At 44.3% G+C, this 27,548-nt stretch overlaps 1 protein-coding gene across 1 annotated transcript in view; it reads right to left on the minus strand.

Moving 5' to 3' along the window:
* Window positions 1-27,548, minus strand: part of LOC144691873 (cilia- and flagella-associated protein 47-like) — a 647,761-nt gene that overhangs the window by 386,845 nt on the left and 233,368 nt on the right. The window lies entirely within an intron of this gene.

Here is a 27,548-nt window from a genome sequence, read left to right on the forward strand (position 1 = left end):
TTTGACTTGGTGGACATTGGTTAGGGAGTAATGTAGCAGGAGCAGCTTAACAGATGGTTTCAATCTTAATAATAAAGATGTTCAATAACTCCTTGCATGTGCTGGAAAGTGGTTTAAGGAAATAGAGAAAAGGCCAGGATTGTCTTGCACTGGAAGATGACCCTGGACAGTTTTGTCAGAGGATAATAAGGCTCGATGGTACTTAAAGTTTCTACCTTTAGATAGCTAAACTAATTGTGTGCCAGATACAATCAACCCTGCCTCTTGACCTGAGAAAATGATGATGGGGCTATACCAGGGGGAAGAGATGTACTTGATAAACCCATGAACTATATGTTTCATGAACCTTAGTTATTCTGAGAAATGGATCGAACATCTTGTCCAGAACAAAAATTATCTTATAATTGTGCCATCAGCCATGAGCCAAGTTTCAGTCAAAGCCAGGATGTCAAAACAATCATCCACCTGAAGGTCATGGATTGAAAGGGCCTTGTTCATTCATGAATATCCATGCTGGAGGAAAATACACAGAGCGGCAGTAATTGCTAATCTGTTTTCAGAATCCAAAAGGGCAGTAGACAGGAAGGAGTTCAGTGAGGTTAATCCCAGTGGGCACACTGAATCAGCAAGGCAGTAGGTGGAATTTTCCAGTCCCCCCCACCCCCCCATGGCGGGTTTAATGGCAGGCAGGGGGAGAATACACGGCGGGAGGGCATCCTTTAACGGGATGCAAATGAAGGCCTGACCGGAATTGGGGAGGGGGATATCCAGGTGTGAATAGGGAAGATGGGGAAAGGGGTTCAGAGGGAGTGCCCATCATGTCAGTGCATGTGGCCTGGGGGGGCAAACTCAGGGAAACAGTGATAGGAAGGGATGGTGAGTGTTAAAGGGGGCAGTTAGAGCCAGTAGGGTGGGAGGCTGAGGGTCCTGCGATGTCGAGTGAAGGGGTGCTGAGGGTTATTGGAAGGGGAGATGGAATGAGATTCTGGGGATCGGAAGAATGGCGGGGTGGCAGATCTACTGTAATGGGAGTGGGCACTTCGGGAAGGTAGGGGACTTTGGCATTGACTTGCATGGGGTAGAGGGTGATGGGGTGGATTGAAGGCTTACTGTGGGGAGGTCAACAGTGATTCCTGGGGAGTCAATGGTTATGGGGGGAGGACAAAAGGTATTCCCCTCAACTTGAAAATGTTACTCGCACCATAGAAACATAGAAAGTAGAAACAGGAGCAAGTCATTCGGCGCTTCCAGCCTGCTCCACCATTCAATATGATCATGGCTAACCTCTATCTCAATGCCATACTCCCGCTCTCTCCCCGTACCCCTGGACACCTTTAGAGTCTAGAAATCTATCTATTTCCTTCTTAAATATATTCATTGATTTGGCCTCCTGTGGTAAAGAATTCCACAGGTTCATCACCCGCTGAGTGAAGAAGTTGCTTCTCATCTCGATCTTAAATGGCCTACCCCGTATGCTGAGATTGTGACCTCTTGTTCTAAACACCACAGCAAGAGGAAACATCATCCTTGCATCCAGTCTGTCCAGCCCTGTTGGAATTTTACATGTTTCAATGATATCCCCTCTCATTCTTCTAAACTCCAGTGAATACAGGCCTAGTCGGCCCAATCTCTCCTCATGCGACAATCCTGCCATCCCAGGAATCAGTCTGATGAACCTTTGCTGCACTACCTCTATGGCAAGTATATCCCTTCTTAGGTAAGGAGACCAAAACTGCACACAGTAATCCAGGTGTGGTCTCACCAAGGCTCTGTATAGCTGCAGTAAGACATCCTTGCTCCTGTACTCAAGTCCTCTTGCAATGAAGGTCAACATACCATTTGCCTTCTTAACTGCTTGCTGCACCTGCATGCTTGCTTTCAGTGGTTGGTGTACAAGGACACCCAGGTCCCTTTGTAAATCTTGACATGGCTCACAAGGGCCCTGGCAAAGACCTTTGCCTCCCAGCACATGCATGATTCCGGGGGACATGTACTATCCCTCGGAAGATGTTGGGGTGGGGTATTGCGCCTGCTGACCAGTTGGTCCCATTGCCTTGGGTGACCTTGGCGGCCGTCCTCTGGAGACCTGGCTTACTTTGGCTGTCCTGCTGTGGGGCAGCTGCTTCCTCTATAGTCACAGAGGACAAGGCTGAATGGGTCAGAGGCAAGGGGGGTTTGGAAGGGCCAGGCACCTTGGAAGAGTCCTGGTCCCAGGTGTATCCATCTGCCACTCCTCCTCCCTTTGGGTGCTTGAGGGGCCCAGCCTAGCTCGTTGAAGGGAAGGGGTATCTGGAAGGAGGTCAAAGTGCCCCATCCGCCTCTCACGTAGCCATTGTGAAAGCTCATCCATGGCTACCGCGATGGAGTACAGGTCTGTGTGCATCTCTGGCAGAATCTGATGGACCAGGTTCTCAATGGAGTCCACCACCATCCCCAAGGAGACCTTCATGTGTGCACAGGTCGGCAGCACTTCATCAGAAAGCAGGCAAATGGACTCCTCCGCCTCGCCTGCCATTCTGTTGAAGGCCTCCGCTACAGCTGCCTGATGTTTCCCCGCCTCTTGTTGCCTGAACTGCATCTTGTGGGTCATCGATTCCATAGGTGGCTCATCTGACTTGGACATTGCAGATGCCTCTTCCCTAGCACTCCAAGTGCCGCTGAGCTTGGCTGACCCTGCCTACTCCTGCTGCAGACAGTGTCCGTGCAGTGACCACCAGCATGTGAGACCCCTCCTAAACAAGATATAATACCCATCGAGGTTTGTATCTCTGTGCTGGTTGAGGGCAGAGGTGTATGCTGTGATGCCCCTACACATGCACTTTCTTCTTCCACAGTCCTCTACGGTTTTGTCTCATTGTTGGACAGGGTTTCGTTTGCTTCAGGCCTTGCCCCTTCCTGCTGACACCTGTGAGTGAGAGAGGAGAGAGCGAGTGACTGCATGAGCTCCCTCCAACATGCAGAAACGCGTGACCCCCTAGGTTTCAATGTGACATGTATGGCTCCTTGCTGGATGGAGACCACCCACCACCCTCTCCATCTCTGCAGGCTCTGTCCTATTCAACCATTGCCAGCTGGGCTACCCGCTCCTCGAAGTCAGTTAGGTTTTTTTGAAGTGTGACTGGCCCCCTACTGTCTTCTCCCTCTCTCCTATTGTGTGTTAACATGTCCTGCACAAAGAGTGAAGATGGGGTTGAGAGCAATTGGGTTTGAGGTATCTTTCTCGTGCTTCCAGTCTTACAAATAACCCACTGGATTTTGTGCCATGTGATTGATGTACTGCAGGTTATCCAGAAGTGTTCTGGGCAACACCCTCCAGAGGGGTAAGCCCATGAAGATATAAGGATAAGGCTCAGAGAGGCATGTCATTAGCAGTGCTTGCAGGTGCCCTCAATGCCTGAGCCCCTTCCACTCCCCCCAACTGCCCAGCAGACAGCATGTGAGCTCTGTGTGTGGAAGGGTCAGGGACCCACAGTGGCCTCTCCACCTGCAGAGTAGATGGACTGCAGTGGGGCAATGAGGCAGCACCTTACCACATTGTCACTAAGGCCCATATCCACTGTACCATTCAGTGAGGTGAGTGTGAGCAGCTGAGGGTTCAATTACCTTGGCGGAGCGGAAGAGATCATTCAACCACTCCCTGCACTGCAGGACAGTCCTCCAGTGTACACTTTGGGCAGTGACTGTCCTGGAGATTTCCTCCCATGCTGGATTTGTTTCCCTGCTCAGCCTCCTCCTCCCATCCTCCGGATAGAGGACATCCCTCTTGGCCTCCAATATATACGGCAGGACGCCCAGGGGGGCATCGCTAAATTTGGGCGCTGGAGCTCCCTGTCCTCTTCGGGCCATCTGTTCCCTGAAGATTGGGTCAGTTGATGTCCGGGCACCTTTTAAATATGGTGCCCACATAGGACGGCAGGGCATGTGCCATCCAGCCCGCTCTGCTACACGATATGTCCGGAAACCCCCAACTGCATAATTAATGAGGCCAGGGTTGCGTGAATTCCCAGCAGCCTCTGCGGCAGCAAACACTTCCCAACCCCACCCCTATCCCAGGGCATAGCCCAGGAATAGAAATTCCGCCTAGTGAGTGGGAAAAGCGTAGGGCAGATGGGTTGCCGTTCATATGGAGTTTGATGTGTAATGCCTTTGCACCACGTATGCACAATGGCTACAGTTTATACTACAACAACATTATCAGCTGCAGATTTCCCTCCAAGCCAACACAGACTTGGGCATGTACTGCTGTTCCTTCATCATTGCTAGGCCAAAATCTTAGAATTACTATCTAAGACTATTTTGGGAACACCATTAACATAAGTAAACACCACCACCACCCTCTCAAGGCAACTAGGGACAGGTAATACAAAATAACTTTGCCAGCATTGCCACGTCCAGAGAACTGTGAAATAGAAACAAAAAGAAGTCCATAGCACATAGGCTCTATATGTCACAAGCATAGTTTACATTGGAACTTTACTGTTATGGAGGAAAGTGGCTTTGCCCTTTCTTAGCATAGCCCTGAAGGTTAGTGTTCAAGCTCAAGTTGGCAGCTGCTAGGACTACTATATGCTACAATTATTCAACAAGTGTGACAGGTCACTCTCGAGCTGTATAAAGTCAGCACAATGGCACCAAATCCTACTGCTTATACTATTGTTCATGATATATAAAGTTTCAGATCTCTAGATGAGTCTGAAAATAACACGGTATCACCCAAGAAAAGGAGTGTTGGAATTCTTCCAACAATGTCTAAAACAGAGACTCAAACTGTCCCCTAACATTATCATGGAGGAAGATATTGAATAGGATGGGTGGCACTGGTCAACGTTTAATCTCCTGAGTAAAATCTACATGATCAACATCTTCAGTATGTGTACTCCTGTAATTCAAATACTTGCACGCTACTATGAGTCATTTCATCACAACACATCAGAGAGTCATCTGGTAGTTGCAGTATCCAAGGTCAATCTCAAAAAACAGACAGGTAACATGGAATGTTTAAATCCTGCAGTGATTTTTGACATAAAACATTGCCAGCTGTCAAGTGTCAACTGTAGCTCAGTTGGTAGCACTTAATTTCTGAGTCAAGGTTCTGGGTTCAAGTATCAATCCAAGGCTTGAGTACAAAAGTCTACACTGACAATCCAGTGTAGTACTGAGGGTGTGCTGCACTGTCGGAGGTCTTGTCTTTCAGATGGGGCATTAAACCAAGACCCTTTCTGTTCAAATAGATATAAAAAATCCCATGCCACTATTTCAAAGAAGAGGAGCACGTTATCCCTGGTGTCCTGGCCAATATTTATCCCTCATTCAACATCACAGAAAAAGAGCAGATTATTTGGTCATTGTCACACTGCAGTTGATGGGAGTTTGCTGTATCCATATGAGCTGCCGTCTTTTTTATACGCTTCAAAAACAATGTACTTCAATGGCTGTAAATCTCTTTGAGACATCCGGTGGTCATGAATAATGCTATATAAATGCACTTCTTTCTTTTCTTTCCCCCAAGCAAATGCAAACTAGAAATATTGACAGTGAAATGCTGACGGTGAACATGCTGACAGTATGAATCTTAATAAGTTCTTATTAGGTGAAGAGTTATATAAAAATGAATCTTAACCAATGTAAGTAATCTGCTTATGTCTCAAACTTTTAACATGTGCTGTCACCAATCTCCTGTCATCTTCTCTCAGCTCCGCTGCCCAGTTTAAATCTATCAGATTCACATGACTGGAAAGCAGCAGTGATTTCTTAGAAGGAAATAATACTTAGAAAATTTGAACATTACAGATAAAGCTAGATCTGCAACTATCCCAGCAATTTCCAGCATAGGATTTACAGAACAAGGGAAAATTTAACGGCACAGTGGGTGAGATGCTGAAATTTCATGTTCAGAAGGGCCACATGATGGGGAAAAGAGGGGGAAAAATGGTGCAGCTAAGTATGTTCTTCTGAGGTTGGGTCTAAAACATGTTGCTGTGCCAAGTGGCAGCTGGCTGTGCTTTGAATGGCATAGGGATATTTGATAGGCTCCTAAAATAGAAATCCGTCATCTCCACACCTCTTATATCCCTTCCCTTGATCAACAAAGAAATTATGAAAAGAAAGACAGGGAAGAGGGGTGGCTGAAGAGGCCTCTTTGAATCGGTGGTCAACTGACATCACTAAGCACTAGGCTTTAACAGCAGCCAGTTAAGTCACAGAGCAATAGCAGAGGTTGTAGAGGAAAGGGAGCTGGGAAGGGGTCACACTGTGGTGGTGGCATTTAAACAGCTAATCTTCCAGGATGCTAGAGGGAGAGCTCGGTTAAGGTACCCTCAATTCCAGGAACTTCTAGTCATCTCAGGAGAGTCGGAAACCCTACTGATCACGTAAATATCACTGCTAGCTTTTAAACTAGAGTTATCAACTCTAATCACATACCCATATCCTTTGCCTGTATTCTTTTATATTCTTCCTTTTGAAACACTCGGCTAAATCTCTTTCAAATTAAGTTATAGGCTCTGCCTGCATGGTCATACCATATGCTTGGGTCTAATAATCTTGTGTGAAAAGATTCCAACTTCCCCCTTCATTATCTTAATAATCATCCTAATGCTGTGCCTCTTTGTTTCTTATTTATTAACCAGTAGAAACAATTTTAAATATTCAGTTTCTCAAAATCTCTACTTGATCCCATTTTAATTTTCACATTCCAGTGAAAAAAGGCCAATTTTTGAAGCCTTTTTTAAAAAAGAAAACTGAACATTTAATTCTGGCATCATTCTAATGTAGCTTCATTGTGCTCTTTCCATGGTTGTAAGTGCCTCTATATTATAGTGTGATATCAGCGTCTGCAGTTTGGGTTCCAGCCAGGCAGAACCACATTTACGAGGCTTAACTCATGCCTGGCTTGTACTGTAACAATCTCGTCCAGGAGATGCTTTGTGTTTGACTGGGATGCACAGGCATAATAAGGTGTCTTTCCCAACAGTTAAATATTTACAGCCTTGAAATTAGCATCCATTAGTGTCCTCCAGCACTGACGACATCAGTGAGGCCCACTTATCAAAATTACTAGACTTTTCTATGCCAGAAACTCCTCACAATCTTTATCAGCCGACCTGGGGATTTGCTGGACTTCATAAATCTCAGTGCAAATTAGCCAGGTATATCAGGACTGTAAAACCAGGAAACTCTAAGTTGATGGTTCAAAAGCTCAAGGGAACTATCTTAATAGCAGAAATTAGGGAGTAATAGCTTCTGCTTGATGTTCCTACTTGGAAAAAAGATTCCTGTAGTGTTTATGCACCACTAATAACAGGGCCAGAATTTTATGTCATTTGAGCAAGCACATGTGTTCCCAACCCGACAGCTTGTGAAATCGCGCAAGACAACGTCATCCCACACTTGTGCAATATTTCGCTCAGAGGATGCGCACAGCAGTCAGAAGCGCACCCGCTGACAATTAAGCAATTAAGCCCATTAAGGAATCAATTGAAAATGATTTTACATGGCCAGTCCACTTTTATGGCTGGTGAATGGGCCAATCGGCCAGGCGGCCTTTACGTTTTCACTGCAACCTCGATTCTGGGTAGGATGAAATGTCCGGGGTAAAATATAATTTAAAAAAGATATCTAGGGACAGAGATTTTTTTGAGTTCTGCTGCATTGACACAGTTTGCTGCATTTTTTCTTCTCATTTAATTTGTCCAGGTCTGCAGCTCCCTGAGGCAGCTCCATAGCAACTGTCCACCTGCAAGGGACTTGTTAGAAGTGCCTGCCCGCACCCTCATTTTTCTCGGTACCCGCCCTCTTCCCACTCCCACTACCCCCACCCCACCACCACCCCCAGCAGCACTGAGCCTTTCTCAGTGCGCGTTTCACGCTGTCTGCCGCTAATTGGCCAGCCAGTGTGAAATTGGACTTGGGGGCCGATCACAAGCGGAAGCGCATTTTGCGTCCGCTTCTAGGCTCACTGATCGAATGCACCCAATGAACGCAAGATTCAGGCCCATGGAAATTCACCTCCATAGTTTAAGTGCATATCAGCATTATTATAATAATGACCAATGTCATGTGGTAAAATAATGCCTTTATGGTGTCTAGACTTGACTATTCCAACGTTCTCCGGGCAAGGCTCCCATTTTGCACCCTCCATGATCTGAGCTCACCCAAAACTCTGTGTTCTCTATTCTAACTCAAGTTCCATTCACCCATCACCTCTGTGTTCGCTGATCCTACATCAGCTCCTATTCCAGCAACACTTTGATTTTACATTCCTCTCATGCTTTACAAAGCCCTCAATAGCCTTGCCTTATTGCTGCAACCTCCTGCAGCACTACACCTCTCCAAGATCTCTGTGCTCATCCAATTCTGCCCTCTTGCAAATCCTAATCTTAATCACTCTACCATGGACGGCTGTGCTTTCAGCTGGCTAAGTCTTAAACTCTGGCATTTCCTCCCTAAACCTCTCCCTTTGTCTTGCGTGCTTTCCTCCTTAAGACACATCTCAAAACCTAGCTGCTTACCTGCCCTAATATCTTATGTGGCTTATTGTTTAATGGTAAAATGTCCCAAGGTCCTTCAAACAGTACCATTTTAAAAGTGTTATATAAATGCAAGTTGTTGTTATTACACAAGTTCAGCATCAGTTCCTTTCTTTTTTATTCAATGCCCATGAATATAAAACCTAGTATCTTACTTTATATAAAAACAGAAAATGTTGGAAATACTCAGCAGGTCCAGCAGCATCTGTGAAGAGAGAAACAGAGTTAACATTTCAGGTCGAGCAGGCCTACTCCTATTGTTTATGTTCTTATGTCCTAATGACATTGAATCACAAGCATCTTATTACATTGTGAAGAGTTTGGTCATCTACCTCATATTCATGATAGAAATTCACCTTTTAGCAAATGGCTTTTATTTCTTATAACTTCCTTGTTTGGAAGACACTTTAACTGACTTCAGTTTCCAGATGGGCTGGTGAGTCGGTTGCTCACAGGCACTCTTCAGCTGCTTGGGTGAATGTTGGCATCTGATTGCCTGGAAACCAATCATCTGGCCATGAGGTGGGAATGCACATTGTGAGGAGGCCACAAGGAAACCGCAAAGTGATATAAACAGGTTAAGTGAGTAGGCAACAAAGTCATAGATGGAGTCTAATATGGGAAAGTGTGAGGTTGTTCACTTCTGTTGTAAGAATAGAAAAGCAGAATATTTTTTAAAAGGTGTGAAACTTCTAAATGTTGATGTTTAGAGGGACTCGGGTGTACTTGTACAAGGAACATAAAGCTAGCATGCAGGTGCAGCAAGCAATGCAGATAGCATGTAGGCCTCTATTGCAAGGGGTTGGAGTACAAGAATCGAGAAGTCTTGCTAAAATTGTACAAGCCTTTGGTGAGACCACATTTGGAATACTGTGTGCAGTTTTGCTCTCCATATCTAAGGAAGAATATACTTTGAGGAGGTACAGCAAAGGTTCACTAGATTGGTTCCCGAGAAAGATGTCCTGTGATGAGAGGCTGAGTAAATTGGGTCTATATTCTCTTGAGTTTGGAAGAATGAGAGGCGATCTCATTGAAACATACAAGATTCTGAAGGGGCTTGACAGGATGGACACAGATTGTTTCTTCTGGCTGGGGAATCTAGAATACAGGGGCACTGTCTCAGGATAAGGGAGTGATCACTTAGGATTGGGATGAGGAGAAATTTCTCCACTCAAATGTTTGTGAATCTTTGGAATTCTCTATGCCAGAGAATTGTGGATGCTCCATCATTGAATATATTTAAGACTGAGATAGACAGGGAATGAAGGAATATGGGGAGCGGGCAGGAAGCTGAAGATCAGCCATGACTGCATTGAATGGGACATGGGGCATATTCAAGCTCTTATTTCTTATGTTCTTTTGGTTGCCAATGACTTTCCATTTAAGAAAGCACCAACTTTGGTCCTACTGAAATTAGGGGTTATCTTTCTCATTATCTAATTAAATTTGGTCTCTATTTCCCCAAGTGTTTCCCTCTCTTCAAGTCACTTCCTTGTCCTGCTGTATTGGGAACACAAAGAGCAAGGTCCATCTAGTTTGCCTCTACCATCCTAGTAGCCGCATGTTACAATGATAATGGATTTATTGGCTGATCGTAGCAATTAAACTATCAATAAGTCTGAACTAGAATAATAAATGGTGCAACTGAAAGCTTAGTAGTGACAGGACTTGGGAACAATATTTGTCACAAGCATGCTACATTTACCATATGTCACACCTCAAATTATTTATACACTGTACCCCAAAAATAAATTCTGAAAGAGATCTACCTTGAAGGTAATTAAAAGATTTAATATGAAAAATAGAGAAAAACTATTTCCTCTAATGGGAGGTCAGTAGTAGGGAAAATGCTATAATCTATTGTTGAGATGCAATAACAGAACACTTAAAAAAATCATAGATATGATTAGGCAAAGTCAATTTGTCTTTATAAATGGGAAATCCTTTTTGGCAAATCCATTAGAATATTTTGAGGTAATGAGCATGGTAGATGAAGGGCAAGCAGTGGATGTTGTTTATTTGGATTTTCAAAGGGCATCATGTGATTGGGGGTGATATATGTTTTTAAACTTGAATATTTAGTCTATATATGAATTTTAGGAATTTTTGATGCAAGTTACACTGCAACTCAGCTGTTGGGCTGCGAATGTGTTTCTTGAATAAAATATCATTATTATTATTATTGCTGGTTTGGATTAAGGATTGGTTAAAACTGAAGGTAGGGAAGTCAGATTTTTGTGGAGTCAGGAAGACTCTGCAGTCACTTTAGAAAATGGTGGACAGGACCTGGATGCAGAAGTCCGCCCCTATTTCCGACAGATCTATATAATTTTGGTACCTTTACCTAAAGATGGGTATACTTGCCTTACAATGAGGGTAAAAAAGATTCCTAGATTGACTCCTAAGATGTCCTATAAGGTTCTTATAACTTTAAAATTAGAGCTAGGCTATTCAGGGATGAGGTCAGGAAACACTCCTTCAAGCAAAGCATGGAAGTTTGGAGCTCGCTCCTTTCAAAAAGCTGCATGAGGTGAGAGTAGTGTTCAATTGTGCTGTGTTTGAGTCTGTTTACTATTGATGCGCACTGTGCTTGATTGGATAAGCCTCAGTGTGGACTCATAAAAGCAAATGAAGCTGAAGAAAGATCTGGAAACCTGAGCTGTAAGCATGAGTTCAGACATTTTGTGACTGCAAAGATATTTTAAACCACTGTAAATAAAGTTTTTACACACATAGAAAGTAGTATCATCTCTGCATAGATTTAAGATATAAAATATATAATAAACTGAATAAACAAAACTGAAGTTGATAAATTTTTCTTAGGCAAGAGTATTAAGGGAGTTCACCAAAGGTAAAGGGAATTAAGACACTGATCAGCCACAAATCTAACTGAATGAACGACCAGGCTCAAGTGGTTAAAGGGCTGATTCCAGGTTCTATGTTCCCATGAAATTTACAGTGGAACCAATTAATAACAGCTGCTTAAACAGCATGTAGAATAGAGTGACAACTCACTCTGTGAATTGTTTCTAAAGATCAGTTTTGGAATTACTGCCCTTCGAATGCAATCCATGTCTTCTGGTTTTACTGTTTGAACAGGGTGAAATAACTCTTCATGATCCATATTATACAATCATTTCATAATTCTAAGAGGAGAAATCATGTCACTTCTCAATCTTCTCTTTTTCAGTGAGAGGATATCTAACTTACAACCAATCCTCATAATCCATCCCTCCATTCATTCTAGTTACTCTCCTCTGAATTCTAAAAGCTGTAATATCCATTTTTATACTGCAGCAATACAACTATACACCAATGCATTACTTTGAATCAGATATACCATTGCTTTCTACTTTGTTGAATATGCAACATACTGATTAAGGAAATTGGATGCATTTTAGAAACAGCTCTTCATTTTGACAACCATTGGCTTATACCAGGTTGTTTTAGGATAATTAAAGCACTCCATTCTTATGACTCTATTACTATTGCAAACCTCTAAAAATTATCTACAGCTCTCCTCAATTTCTTACCACTATTCACTGGTCTATGATGTACTATCAATAGGGTACTGGCTGTCTTGTTTTTTTTAAACTCAACTGAGACTGATTCCATTTTAGTATTACCATAAATAAAATATTTTCTTTCCATGGCTGTAAGTGTGTCCTGAATTAAAGCCACCCCCAACAGCTTCTTCCTTTAGTTGTCTATCTCCTGCACTTTTTTGGGTTCCTTGATTTTGAACCTGTGCAGGCCCATGTGATTTTGTAACTGTACATGCGCAGAAGAGATTTCTCATGCATCGCAGGGTAACCTCAGAAGACAGGTTAGATAGCATGAGAATTTTAAATCTAAGAAAGCTGCACTCTCAGCCCCGATTCCTACGTTCGCCTGCTGGATAATGATCCTAACCAAACGAAGCATGTTATGTTGTAAAAGCTAAAATTTTACAGTACTATCTCTTGAAACAGATAAACGTTTAACTGACAAAATCCATGTTAAAAAGCCAATTTTAAAATGGCCGATGCGACTACCCCATTAATCCTGCTGCCTTCCCACAGTTGCAATTTTCACCTGTTCTTTTCAGAAAGAGAGGGTAGCAGATCCTTTTTCAAATATCAGATCAAGCAATGGGCTTGATTATTTTCTGAAGGCAGACTCTTCCAGTGTAAATTTTGGGGCTGAGCCCTCCTCCACTTGGCCGGCTTGCCCTGCTTCAATTTTTCAGACAATGGCTCTTTAATTAGTATGAGGCTGGTCTTCAGAAGGAAGTGGCGCTACATTAGAGCTGCTAGACAAATGGAGGCCAGCAGCACTGAGCCACATCAGCAAGGGTGGCTACTGCCAGGATTGTAGGAAGCCTGGGAACAAAAGGAAACGAAGATGCTCAAAACCCCAGTGAGTCCAGGGTCTCCCTAGGGTTGGTTTGGCATGTGGGCAAGTGGGATGGCAGGGGCATGTTGGATAGGGCAAAGGGAGCGAGGTGGACACAGGGAGGAAAAACTGTGGGGGGCAGGTTTCTGATTAGCACAGGGCAGCCAGGAAGGAGGCACCCCACAACCTTCTTTTCATTGACCAGCAACCCACCTGCCAGACCGTCACATTGGGTGCAGGCCTTTCCCGCAGCCTGTTAAATCGGAGCAGCAATGGGATGAGGCCCTTAATTGAGCATTAGTTGCCCGTTTAAGTGCCTCAATTGGGCCACAGGTGGATGCTTCCCCATCACCTATAAAATCATGGCGGGGCAGGGGTGAGTGAGCCAGTGGAGAGCATGCTGTTATTGGCACCTCACCCTAATTTACAGGTCCACTCATCTGTTTTCCCTCCCATGGGTGGCCTGTAAAATTCAGACCATTAATTTTATTTTTTCTTTGTTTTCTTGTAGGCTAGGAGGAGAAAACCTTTTGGGACCTTTGCCCAGGGCTAATACCCCACCTCACCAACGAATTACGATATCCTTCCAACCACACACCTAATTTCTGAACACCATCCCTTTGGATCACCAGCGCAGCTTCTTCCCATCCAAAATTCTATTCTTACACACCAGGTTAAGGCCTATACAAATTAGTTTCAGAATCCGGAAAGTAAAATCTCCTGGGCCTCATGCTGAAAATGTCACTGACATCATTTACTACAACTGGAAAGAAGCCGATATAGCATAAAAGTTAAGGGCCACTTTATCTTCATAGCCACAGGCAGTGCTCCCCATCCGCTGGTGTGAGGCTTGTGTCGTGATTGCAGGAGGTAACACACTTCGTGACAAGCCTTCTTTGTGAAGCAGAGAAGTCTGAACTCCAACGAGTTCATATAAGGGAAATGTTCCCTGAATAGCTGCTGTGAGTATGGCTTCATGCACAACTGCCTGCTCCTCTCCTCTTCTGTAAGCTGCTCCTGTTCTTTCCATCTTCCTTGAAACTCTCCCTCCTACACAAATCCCAAAGAAACCCCTACCAAACTACTCATGACTACAGTGCAACTGTTTAAAAGGCAGTCAAAAACTGTCCAGCACTGGGAAAATTGTCTTTTCAGTAGTCAGTCAGAAAATAGGCCAAAGATGACCAGCAACCTCAAATGACAAACCAGTAACTAACGTGTAAGAATTGTTGTGAATATCTAGCTCATAGTTCATGTGTTTTACAGTATAGATTTTGGTTTTAGGAATTAAAGTTTAACTGTAGAAAATGGGATAAATACATTTAAAGCAAGTTTGGAGTCAATTAAGAGGTTGGGGCCATGTTGCCTTAGGAGGTTAGGACCTAGAAAGGGAAAGCATTTAAAATGCTGGGCTTTAGAAATTTCTAGAAGTGCATAAGAAGTGGCAGTTCAAAAGGTGACACATGTTTGTTTAATGTAGTCAGCAGGGGCAGAACTATAAAACATCTGGTGGGCTTGCTTAGCTAAAGAGACGTGATGTCTGCAATGCTTGTAGTAATGGGATGTTTTTGTTTTGTGAGATAGACCTAAATTAGTTTAAAAGCATTAAGTAAACCCTGAAAGGTTGTAAAACCCATTTACTTCATCAGAGCAAAGAAGAAATTGCAAATGAGAGATAATTAGCTTAAAGGTTGGTTTGAGGACAGCCCAGAGGAGGCCACATCATTTTGGCGATGGGTGGAGTTGCTTTTAGCTTATCTGGATGTTTGCTAAGAGAGTCGAGTTGCAGTTTGGACCTCATGTGGTTTGCAACTCACTGAGAGAAGATAGTCAAAGTAAATGACAGTTAGATAGACCTATACTATAAGTAAGGTAAAAATCTAACTTTGTCATTAACCTTATGGATTGCAGATCCGGCTTATCTCAGTTTAAATTTTGTGAAGGAACAGAAGCTGGAAGATTGCCTATTTTGAAACCAGTGGGAGAATCTACAGAGGGCCTCACAGTGTCCCATTGCAAAATAACGTAATCAGCTGAATTAGCTTGAAAGTATTGAAAATAATTAAAACAAGGGACTGAGGCAGACAGTCAAGAGATGGTAAATGAAAATTTTACCTCTGAGAAAAGTTGGAGTTAAGAAGAATTCTCCAGATGACTGTGGCATACCTGTGGGTGGTCCCTACATAAGTAAATAACTTTAAGATTGACGTGTCTTATAAGAGAATTTTCGTGGGAAGTAAGAAGCAGACCTGAGTGCATAATATACTTAGTTATGAGCCATTTTGTTAAGTTAATGGTGCCTGTTTTGTATAATTTGTTCTATATAGAATAAAGTTTGTATTTTGTAAAAAAACAAATGAAATCTTGTGGCATAGTTCTATTGGTTAAAACAAGGCATTCAGATTTCTTTTTAAGTGTTAACGGTCCCTAACTGGGGATCATAACAGTAACGTATGAGTCCTTTAAAAAGCCTTATTGAAGGATCCTCCCTGCTAATGTCACAAGTGGCTGGGCAAATTTATCACTTGGTGATAAGAACTGTGACAGACCAATATCAAAATAAAGTTCTACTACAAATGTAAGATAATTTAATATTTTGTGAATTGTTTTAAATAGTTCTGGCAAGCAGTTAGATCCTTGAGCAACCCAATCCAATATGGTGAGTGGCGCACTTCTGATGGGTAATAAGCATCCACCATATCGTACGATTAAGAGTTAGTTTTGCATCTGAAAAATGGACACTGCGCTATCAAATTTTTAAGCCCCCATGTCATTATTCTAAGTCAAGCAGCAATTTCTACCATTGTCTGCTTCATCATTCCTGCATCAAGCAATTTCAGCAAAAATAGATAACTAATTATTCACTTGTGTTGTTTGTGATATCCTGCTGCTTGCAAAACATATCCATCAGTCCACTTCAACTTAATTCATCTTATGTGAAACTGAGACATTTCTGATCTGTGATAAAGCATTATATGAGTGAAAATCTTGATTTTTCTTTCTTCCCTTTCTTAGTACACCAGCAACCTTTACTGCAGTAAGTGGTAGCAACATAAAGCCCTGAAGAAACATGTTTTTGGAAAGCTCAACCAATTTATCAGAACAGGACAAGGGTTTACTTCCTTGAAGTATAAAATACTGCTAGGCCCAATTTTCCAGAAATCCCTCTAAATGGGCACTAATCTAGTACATCCCATCTAAAGTGCACTGCACCTATCCAGCTTCAGTAAATTTCCTGTCCTGGGACATTTACATAGCCTACAGTTTCCTATCTGGTCACAACCTCCTGGTTGCCAAAGGACCCGTGTAGCCAGAACATCCAGATTTAAATGAATTTTCTTTAGGAGCAGATAGGGTACAGGATAGTTATATGGGTCTACATGCAGATTTTTGACTTGCACCCGGAACCAATAATGATCCTATGGTCAGGGAGAGATCTGCAGCAGGCTGTGTATAAATGCAAGTTCTTTCAGTCTTTCATATAATCATGGATGAGGAACACCATTTGGCTCGTTAGTTCCTCCATTCAGAAGCGCTCTACAGTCCACCTCTTCTGCATCAACCTGTTGCTTAAATGATCCCAGGACTTTTCCCTTCAAGTTCTGATCTCCATCTGCATGAAGAAACTGCATGTGGAATTCACATCCACAAAGAGCAATTGAGGTAAATACCATTGATTAATTTAATGGAAAGCTGGATAAACACATGAATGATAAAGGAACAGAAGGATTCATTGATAGGATTAGTTGAAGTAGAATGGATGGAGCTTTGTGTGGAGCATTAACACTGGCATGGACCAGTGGGTAAAATGACCCGATTCTGTGCTATACTTTCCATGTATGTAATTCTGAGTAAAAAATATCTATTAGTCTTAAAAGTTACCTTTACAAGTTTGAACTCAATCCCCTTGCCTTACTCATATAGTTTAATTTCAAGCAAAATCCCATTTATTATTTTGTATGCCACTCAGGTCACCTCTCAGACACCTTTCCAGCCTAAAACATTTAAGTCTTTCGAGGCTTTCCTCATATCTTAGACCCTGAGCACCAGAGATCAGCCTCATGCGTGTTCTCTGCCCTGCATTTAGCACTTTAAAGCCTTATTCATGTATCAACAACCAGAACTGGATGCAATATTCAAGGTGTGGTTTGACCAGAGCACTACACAGTTTGGTTTTGACTTCCTCAAACTGCTTTGGCTATGTAGATCAACATTCCATTGACTTTCCTGATTCTCATTTTACATCAGTTGAACTCCTCAGACTCTTTCCACTTGATCCTTAACAATTTTAACACTATTTATGGACTACAAATGTTGCTTATTGTCCATCCTTAAGTTCAGCACTTTGCAATTATCTGCCTTAAATTACAGCTGTTGTTTGTCAGCTAACTTATTTATTCTGTTCAGCTTTGGGTGTTCATAGCACCCTCGCCTTTGAATCAGAGGGTTGTGGGTTTATGTCCCACTCCCGGAAACCAAGAACTGTGATTGTACTCGAAAGAGTTGCAATCTGTGACTGTTGATAACTCGAAAGAATTTTTTTTTTTTGGGTGATTAGAATACATCAACCAGCACGTTTTTTCCCACATTAATCTGATTGATGATTTTCTGGTGTACATCATTCATTGCAATTACCCTATCCATTTAATGGTCTTAGATTATCCATCACACATGTTCCACTAACCTTTTACATGTGAGAGATTTCATGAACCAGTTTGACTGGAATTAGAATGTGTTTGTAGTCACATTAACCTTCATAGATGGTTGAAGATTTAACACATCTGCCATTTTTAATTTCTTCCTGTGACATTTGTACCAAATTACAAAGAATCTATCTGATCTTTTACACTCGTACTAGCCTACACATTAGTAATTTATTTTAATGATTCTTACTATTGAGAAGTTGACCTTTTATTTTCCACTCACCTATTTTAACACTCATTAAATCTTCTACCTTCTAAAGTAATTCCTCTCAACATTTATTATGTGGCTTCTTATGTGGTTCAGTGTCAAATTGTGTTTTATAATTGATCCCGTGAAATGCTTTGGACATTTTTTTTAATCCATTTACAGGATGTGGGTGTCACTGCTGAGGCCAACACTTATTGCCCATCCCTAATTGCCCTTGAGAAGGTGGTGACGGGCTGCCTTCTTGAGTCATTGCAGTCCCTGTGATGTATGTACACCCACAGAGCTGTTAAGGAGGCAGTTCAAGGATTTTGAACCAGCGACAGTGAAGGTGCGGCGATATATTTCCAGATCAGGATGGTGATCGGCTTGGAGAGGAACTTCCAGGTGGTGGGGTTCCCACACGTCTGTTGCCCTTTTCCTTCTAGATGGTAGCAGTCTTGGGTTTGGAAGGTGCTGCCTAAGGAGCCTTGGTGAGTTTCTGCAGTGCATCTTGTAGATGGTACACACTGCTGCCTCTGTGCATCGGTGGTGGAGGGCGTGAATGTTTCTGGAAGGGGTGCCAATCAAGTGGGCTGCTTTGTCCTGGATGGTGTCAAGCTTTTTGAGTATTGTTGCAGCTGCACTCATCTAGGCAAGTGAAGAGTATTCCATCACACTCCTGGAGAGTCAGGAGGTGAGTTACTTGCTGCAGGATTCCTAGTCTCTGACTTGCTCTTGTAGCCACAGTATTTCTTTAGCTTGTCCAGTTCAGTTTCTGGTCAATGATAATGCCAAGGATGTTGATAGTGGGGGATTCAACGATGGAAATGCCATTGAATGTCAAGGAGCGATGGTTAGATTCTCTCTTGTTGGAGATGGACGTTGCTTGGCACTTGTGTGGCAAGAATGTTACTTGTCACTTGTCCAAGCCTGGATATTGTCCAGGTCTTGCTGCATTTGCACATGGACTGCTCTAATATCTGAGGAGTTGCAACGGTGCTGAACGTTATGCAATCATCAGCGGACACCCCCATTTCTGACCTTATGATGGTAGAAAGGTCATTGGTGAAGAAGCTGAAGATGGTTAGGCATAGGACACTACCCTTAGGAACTCCTGCAGCGATGTCCTGGAAATGAGATGATTGACCTCCAACAATCACAACCATCTTCCTTTGTGCTAGGTATGAATCCAGCCAGCAGAGAGATTTCCCCCCGATTCCCATTGACTCCAGATTTGCTAGGGCTCCTTGATACCACACTTGGTCAAATGCTGCCTTGATATCAAGAGCAGTCACTCTCACCTCACCTCGGGAAGTTCAGCTCTTTTGTCCATGTTTGAACCAAAACTGTAATGAGGTCAGGAGCGGAGTAATCCTGGCGAAACCCAAAATAAGCGTCAGTGCACAGGTTATTGCTAAGCAAATGCTGCTTGATAGCACTGTTGATGACCCCTTCCATCACTTTATGATGATTGAGAGTAGACTGATAGGACAGTAATTGGCTGGGTTTGATTTGTCCTGCTTTTTGTATATAGGGCATACCTGGGCAATTTTCCACATTGCCAGGTAGATGCCAGTGTTGCAGCTGAACTGGAACAGCTTGGAAAGTTCTGGAGCACAAGTTTTCAGAACTATTAAAGAATATTGTCAGGGCCCATAGCTTTTGCAGCATCCAGTGCTTTTCTTGATATCACCTGGAGTGAATTGAATTGGCTGAAGACTGGCATCTGTAATGCTGGAAATCTCTGGAGGAGGCTGAGATGGATCATCCACTCGGCATTTCTGGCTGAAGATTTTTGTGAATGCTTCAACCTTATTGTTTGCACTGATGTGCTGGGCTCCTCCATCATTGAGGATGAGGATATTTGTGGAGCCTCCTCCTCCAGTGAGTTGTTTAATTGTCCACCACCATTCACTACTGGATGTGGCAGGACTGCAGAGCTTAGAACTGATCTGTTGGTCGAATTCCTTGGTTCTGTCTATCACTTGCTGCTTATGCTGTTTGGCAAGCAAGTAGTCCTGTGTTGTAGCTTCAACATGTTGACAGCTCATTTTTAAGTATGCCTGGTGCTGTTCCTGGCATGCCCTCTTGCACCTTTCATGGAACCAGGTTGATCCCCTGACTTGGTGGTAATGGTAGAGCGGGGGATATGCTGGGCTCTGAGGTTACAGATTGTGGTCAAGTACAATTCTGCTGCTGCTGATGGCCCACAGTGCCTCATGGGTGCCCAGTCTTAAGTTGCTAGATGTGTTTGGAATCTCCCCCTTTCCACAAGGTGGTAGTGCCACACAACATGACTCAGGGTATCTTCAATGTGAAGCCGGGACTTCGTCTCCACAATGACTGTGTGGCGGTCATTCCTATCGACAGTGTCATGGACAGAAGCATCTCCGACACACAGGTTGATGTTGATGAGGTCAAGTATGTTTTCCCTCTTGTTGGTTCTCTCACCACCTGCCGCAGACCCAATCTAGCAGCAATGTCCCTTAGGATTCAACCAGCTTGATCTGTGGTAGTGCTACCGAGTCATTCTTGGTGAGGGACTTTGAAGTCCCCCACCCAAAGTACATTCTGCAAGTTTTCCATCCTCAGTGCTTCCTCCAAATGATGTTCAACATGGAGTACTGGCTCATCAGCTGAGGGGGCCGGCATGTGGTAATCAGCAGGAGGTTTCCTTGCCCATGTTTGACCTGATGCCATGAGACTTCATGGGGTCCAGAGTCGATGTTAAGGACTCCCATGGCAACTCCCTCCCGACTGTATACCACTGTGCTACCACCTCTGCTGGGTTTGACCTGCCAGTATGACAGGACTTACCTAGGGATGGTGATGGTGATGCCTGGGGCATTATCTTTAAGGTGTGATTCCGTGAGTATGACTATATCAGGCTGTTGCTTGACTAGTCTGTGAGACAGCTCTTCCAATTTTGGCACAAGCCCTCAGATGTTAGTAAGGAGGACTTTGCGGGGTCGACAGTTTGCCATTGTTATTTCCATTGTCTAGGTCAATGCCGGGTGGTGCGTCCCATTTCATTCCTTTTTATTTACTTCCTAGGTCATTTCAGAGGGCAGTTAAGAATCAACCACATTGCTGTGGGTCTGGAGTCACATGTAGGCCATACCAGGTATGGACAGTTGATTTCCTTCCCTAAAGGCATTAGTAAACCAGATGGGTTTTTACAACAATCGACAATAGTTTCATGGTCATCATTAAATTTTTAAGTCCAGATTTTTATTGGATTCAAATTCCACCATCTGCCATGGTGGGATTCCAACCCGGGTCCCCACAGCATTCCCATGGGTCCCTGGATTACTAGTCCAGTAATAATACCACTACTCCACCACCTCCCCTTTATTATGTTAAAGTAACTATTGGCAGAATTTTTCCCACGTCGGGCAGGCTTGGCGGGTGTGGGCCTGATTGAAAAACGGCGCAGGCAGCTAAGCGAAGGCTGCCATTGACTTTGCAGTACCATAGCGATGCAGAACGTCATTGCAGAACAGGGCAGGCGGGAGGGCAGGTTGGGGGGGCAGTTGGCCCCGAGGTTTTCTGACGAATGTCTCACTGCCCTCCTGGAGGAGGTGGCAGCCGGATATCCTTGTCCCAAGGGACGGGAGGAGGAGACCCCCCCACCTCACCAAAAATGCCTGGGAGGAGGTGGCATCCAGGGTCAGCTCTCATGATGTGATGAGACGCACAGGGTGCAGTGCCGTAAGCGCTTTAATGACCTCCTGCGATCGGGAAGGGTGAGTACCATGTTGGATTGGGTCACTTAGCACAGCAGTTAGGAGTGCCCCCCCCCAACGACACCCCCCCAAACCTCAGAGTGTGAGTGTCAAATGTCAATGAGGCAGCATCTGGGTAAGGGGGTGAGCTCTGGCTGCTTGGAATGAGTGTCTTGCGGTTCCAGGGTCAAGAATCGGCTGAGCCCTGCAAGGTTTTCCTCAGCTGGGGTTGGCCAGGCTGCAATGGCAATGCAGGTATAGGGTGGACTAATCAATGCTCCTCTCTCCTTCCAGGAGAAGACAGCCCACAATAATGCTGAGAGGCTGCAGACTGGCGGAGGGCAGGCCCACCTTCTAATCTTGACCAGATACAAGCAGGAGACACTTGAGCTGGAGAGGCACCATGCGCCTAGGTCATCCGGCTGCAGTGAGGTTGGGGTGTCACAGGGAGGTAAGAGTGCAGAGCCCTGAGGTCAGAATATCTATCATAGCAACCATTCCATTGTTGTCTCTATATTGATGTGAGCCTCCAACATGGAGTCCTCATTGATAATGGAAAGACGAAGCATGCACAGTAACAGTGTAATGACTTCAACTAATCACATATCCTTGTTCTTCCTTTCAGGCTCACCAGAAGACCCTCGAGGTCAGGAGACTGAAGGACTGCCGCTCACCCCTGAGGACACAGAGGATATAAACACACCAGTGTCATACCCTCTCAGCCAGGCAGGCACCAGCGCAGATACCAGCACCTCGGTGGGAATTAGGTCATCAGCTAGTGTCCCAGGGAACAGCGGTGAGGGCACTTCACAATCACTTGAAGTGCAGGCGGAGGCAGAGAGTGCCTAGGGCACTGGCAGTTGGAGGATTGCTGGGGACCAGGAACATGCTCAGTTGATGGTCGTCCCTGAGGCAGCAGATGCTGGAAGTCCAGCAGGGTGTGCGGGAGGATCTGGCAGAGATACATGAGTGAATCCGTGCCATGGTCTCCGCTGTGGAGGAGTCCATGCTAAGCATGAGCAATGCAATGACCCTCACGGCCGAGCGCACAGCCTCCTCCATGGACAGTGGTGACTCGGAGAGGCTGCTCCAGGAGCTCAATACCCAATATCCCAGCTAGGTGCCCATCCATCAATGATGAGCAAGGAGATCCAAAGCAACCTGACATTGGCGCACGAGCTGCTTGTCGTCTCAGCGGGCCCCCTCTCAGGGTGCTCCGGATCAGGGCAGCAGCTCCTCTGTCCTTCTGCCAGTGACCGTAGCATCCGATGAGGCTGCAGCGACTGGGGAGATGCCGGCTATGGCACTAGCCGCCCCCTCCCAGGCGGGGCCAGCACAGGCTCCACAGGCCAGAGGACGCCTGCCAAGGTCATCGAGGCCAACAGGACAGCAGAGTGAACAGGCTGCCTCCAATGCTGGTGCCAGTGAGTGGGGAGCGCCTAGACATAGCACCCACAAATGCAAATGTAAATCACCTTAGGCACAATGCGGGCTTATCACTGGGGTTATTTTTTTTCTTTTATAAGTTGGTGTGATGGAGAACACCTTTACATTTAATTTGACTTATGTATGCCAGGCACCACATCAGTAAATGTGTTTTCAACAAGCCTCTGGGTGCTTCATTAGTTCTACAGGTGAAGGGTGACACATGATATTATGAGTGACTTGTTTGTCATTGAGCTTTATTGAAATGGCACATAATGCATGTTGTTCACCAAACAAATGTTCCTGTCAGCTATCAAATATGCAGCCCTGGCATGTGGTGGTGGTTCATCTCTGGTAGGCTAGCTGAAGAAGCATTGGATCAAAGCCTCCCGGGTGTCCCTGCCTCCCTGGAGGTTGCCCAGGTCTGCATCTATCCCCTCAGCATCCTCCTGAGCATGCTCATCCTTGGACTCACTACTGGACTCATCATCTGCTGCCAAAACAGCTGCATGAACATCTTTTTCCTTCCACCCCCTTTCTAGTGCCAGACTGTGGAAAGCGCAGCATGCAACTACTAGCAGTGACACACGATGTGGGGGGTATTTCAGTGCACCCCCTGAACAGTCCAGGCATCGGAAGTGCATCTTGAGAAGACCGATGGTTCTCTCTATCACCGCCCTTGTGGAGGCGTGGCTCCTATTGTACCGCTGCTTGGCCTCTGTTCTTGGCTGACAGAGAGGCGTCATGAGCCATCTTTAGAGGGGATAGCCGTTGTCATCCAGCACCCATCCATTCAGCCGGGCTGGAGCACTGGCACCTGGGAGTCATGGGAGCTGCCTGGGTACCTTGCACAGACTTGTAAAATCTGCATCTTATGGTCACACACTACCTGCACGTTTGTGGAGTGGAAGCCCTTCCTGTTGGGGAAAGCGCACAGCTGATTGGGACACTCCACAAAGATCACCCACCGACCCCTGGAAAGAGCCAGAGGCATAGAAGTTGAGGGCCACCGTGACCTTCAGCGCCACTAGCATGGGGTGTCCATCCACACAGTTGGAGCTGATCTCAGGGCTGATCATCTGACAGATGGAGGTCACGCTCTCCCTTGAGAAATTGAGCCTCCTTTGGCATTGCACCTCAGACATATTGAGGTAGCTGCATCGCCGCCTGTAAATGCTGGCAGCAGGATAATGTTATTCTGTGGCCTCTTCCACCTTGGACTTCCTGTTGGCCCTCCTCCCCTTGTGCCTGTTCCTCTCTTCCCACAGATCGTTCCCCTGGAGGCTGAATAGGGACACCTGGCCTCCTCCCCCTTCTGGCCCTCTCTTCCTCAGAGGAGGAGGTACCTCCAGCAGAGGCCACAATCCCCATTTCTGGGTAAGGGAAGGCTGTCTGATACCTGGAAGGCCCCAAGTGTTATGACTCCTCCGGAGTCCTGAACTGAAGCCTGTTATATCTCTAAAAGCAGCTCTGAAGCGAAATGAAATTGTCCTGTTCACACAAGCAAGTAGCAGTAAGTTATAATCTAAAGTACTAACAACCCACATGAGCGAGCCCACTCACCCCTCTTATCCCACCCGTGGATGAGGTTTTGAAAATGTGGCCCTCCCGCCTGCCCGTTGCAGCCGTGCGACGCCCTGAAAATTGAACAGGCTATGCAAAATCGATTTCAATTGATGCCTCAAGAGCCTTAACTGGCCCATTAATTAATGCGCCTCCGAACTCATTGCACACACCTTCAGAAATATCGCGATGGTGCACAGTGACACCAGGACGCCGCCCGATGTCATCGCGCGTCATTTTACGAGCCGGTGTGTCGGGCCCGCCCCCGCACATCGACTGTAAAATCCTAAATCCTGGCCTATATCAATGAAAGTTGTTGTATTATTTTTGACATCATTTGCAATCATTGTATTTAGGTCTCATTATTTTCTCCCTTTTTCTCTCTCAGGCATAAAAACGGCCTAATTTTTCAAATTTTAGTCTTTTTTATGTCAAATTTACATCAGGAGAGAAAAGACAAAATGCTTTTGGAGTCAAAACCTGGTGGGTAATGTTAATGTTACAGTACATGCTGGTTTAACTCAGTAGCAACCACTATGAATAATCTAAAGGCACAAATTATTAGGTTGCGGATCTCATCAACCCAAAGTACCTCAAATTTCTTTTATTTCAAAACTCTTACATCTTCAGATATAAACAGCACCACGCCTTCTTACCAGTGTGGCTTTTTGAAATAACTGTCATGCAGGACAACTGTGCCCTCCCCCCTTTTCAACTACCAGTGCCCAGAATATATTAACAACTTCAAGAAGGAAGCAGGATATATGTATTCCAAACAGGTTGACAGCATAGAGAATAGCCCAATTGCACAGTCCATAACAGACTAGGCTGCAAGGGCAAGTTCTAGAATTTCTAATCCATAAGTACAGAGAAACTCCGAGGGATTGATTGAAGAAGTCCAAGAAGGAGGCCCAAGAACAGAGGAAATGTTTTATCATCTTCTGCCTGCATTGGTTAAAGAGGCTGAGGTTTACTGATGTTATACAGGTGGAATACCTCGAATCTTGTCCAAAAATGCCCCTCATATGGGGGTGGGGTGGGGGCGGGTGTGACAGTAGATTATAAATTTGCCCATCATACCCTGGTCAGAATTTTCCCAGAATATCTGAATAGGAGAGAATCAGCAGAACCAGATTCCACCCCAATTTCTGATCCCTTTTCAGCAATGGATCAAAGTTGCATCCTGAACCCAATTGGAATTTCAAACCCTGTGTCTATCTATTACTATTCAACCTTTTTACCTCATTTTAAAAGAAATTCTACATGTGAAATGCTATTTCCATAGTAAATCTTACATAGGGTGTCTGATAATATATCTCATCATGTTAACAGCATCTATATAAAATAAAAATCTATGACTGATGACAATCAAATTTAATATAGTAACTCAACTTCCTTGCACCTGAATAAAAAAGAAGAAATCAAAGGTTCAACATTCCTGGAAGGCCTGCACTCACACTGCAATTAAGGCGGAGTGCAATTCCTGTTCCTCCTGGTCCCACGAAAGGGACTCCTTCCCCCTCCTTAATTCCTGGATGGCCCAATTTTGTAAGGCTGAGCTGCTGCTCACAACTATTCCACTTAAGATCATCCCAGGTCCATAAGGGTCACAGATAAAATTTATTTTTGGGAGTTTTCAGTTTCAATAGTGTAGTGAATTGAAAATTGGATTGTGCATTTTGTCCACTTAAGGCCACCATACACATGTACCAGCAGAAGGAGTCTAGGAGTAGAATAAAGGAATTCACGTTTTAACAGCACATGCAGCAATTCTGCTTCTTACTGAATCTTACTGTTTGTTCCCAAGAATTTCACAAAAGGGAGCCAGTCTGTCTCCAAGCCCGAATCCAGAATTTAGTGCATTTGTCTAGAGAAGGATTAAGGCCTTTTGGGATGCCTCAAATGGACCTCCCAACTCTCAAGTGGCATGAATTTGGCTGAGGTCTTTGAAGAACGTAAAGGCCTGAAATCTGGTAAAGATGGAGAGCTCTCCATTGTTATAAAAATGGCCATGGAGGCCCAAATCAGGAAGTCCTGCCCCTGAACACGGCACCTACCATTTTCTTGGGGAGAGTGATGGCAGGTTCTAATGTACACATCCATGGTTCAAAGAGGCAGCTACACATTTTAGAGTTCAGTGGGCTTAAGCTGAATGACTTGTACATGTTAGATCTGGTAGGAGAAGGTTTAAAGCTACCACAGTTTTTCAAAGAGGTAAGCTACCTTTTCGAATACGGTCCCAGGACACCCTTTGGGAGAGTCAGTTGCCCTTTTGGATTGTTAAAAATGGACATGAATGTATGTAAAAGGTACTTAAATTCATTGGAATTGTCAAGCTCATTTGAACTGTCAAAAGGAGCTGTCAAGGCATTTAAAACTCCTGTCCTTTAAAGATTTGAAAGAAAAACACCTACAGTGTTAAAAAATGATCACTGCTAGCTATCTTACTCAATCGGTTGACATATGCCTGAGAGTTATCATTACAGGATTACTGTTGCATGAATGATTTTACAACCTTTCATTATCACAGGGATGCACAATCTGGCCACCTTGTTGTCTACCAACTCATTTGCCTAAAAGGTAAAAACCACTATTGGCAAGCAAAGTTCTACAAAATCTCTCCTTGATCCCAAGGGCCAATAAGTAAAACAACACAACTGAATAAAGAATGTTAAATATGTTCTAATGAAAGGTCACCATGACCTGAAGCATTAACTCTGTTTCTGTCTCCACAGGTGCTGCCGGACCTGTTGTGTATTTGAAGCATTTTCTGTTTGTATTTCAGGTTCCCAGCATCTGCAGTATTTTACTTTTGTCCTAGCACATTAATGCAACTTTACAATTTGCATTTACAAATATGCATTCTATACATTTCATGATCCTAGGCAAAACATTGCTCAAGGGCAGTTGGGGATGGACAAGCGACACTCACATCTCAAGAACAAATATTGTTTTTCAAATTGAAGATACAGTAACAAGTAAATGCACTTCCTCGTGCTAATGAGCCAAACAGAACACAGCAGAGCTTTCTCAATCCTCAGAC

This window comes from Cetorhinus maximus, chromosome 16, assembly GCF_964194155.1.
Source record: "Cetorhinus maximus chromosome 16, sCetMax3.hap1.1, whole genome shotgun sequence".
In the NCBI taxonomy this organism is placed as follows: domain Eukaryota; kingdom Metazoa; phylum Chordata; class Chondrichthyes; order Lamniformes; family Cetorhinidae; genus Cetorhinus; species Cetorhinus maximus.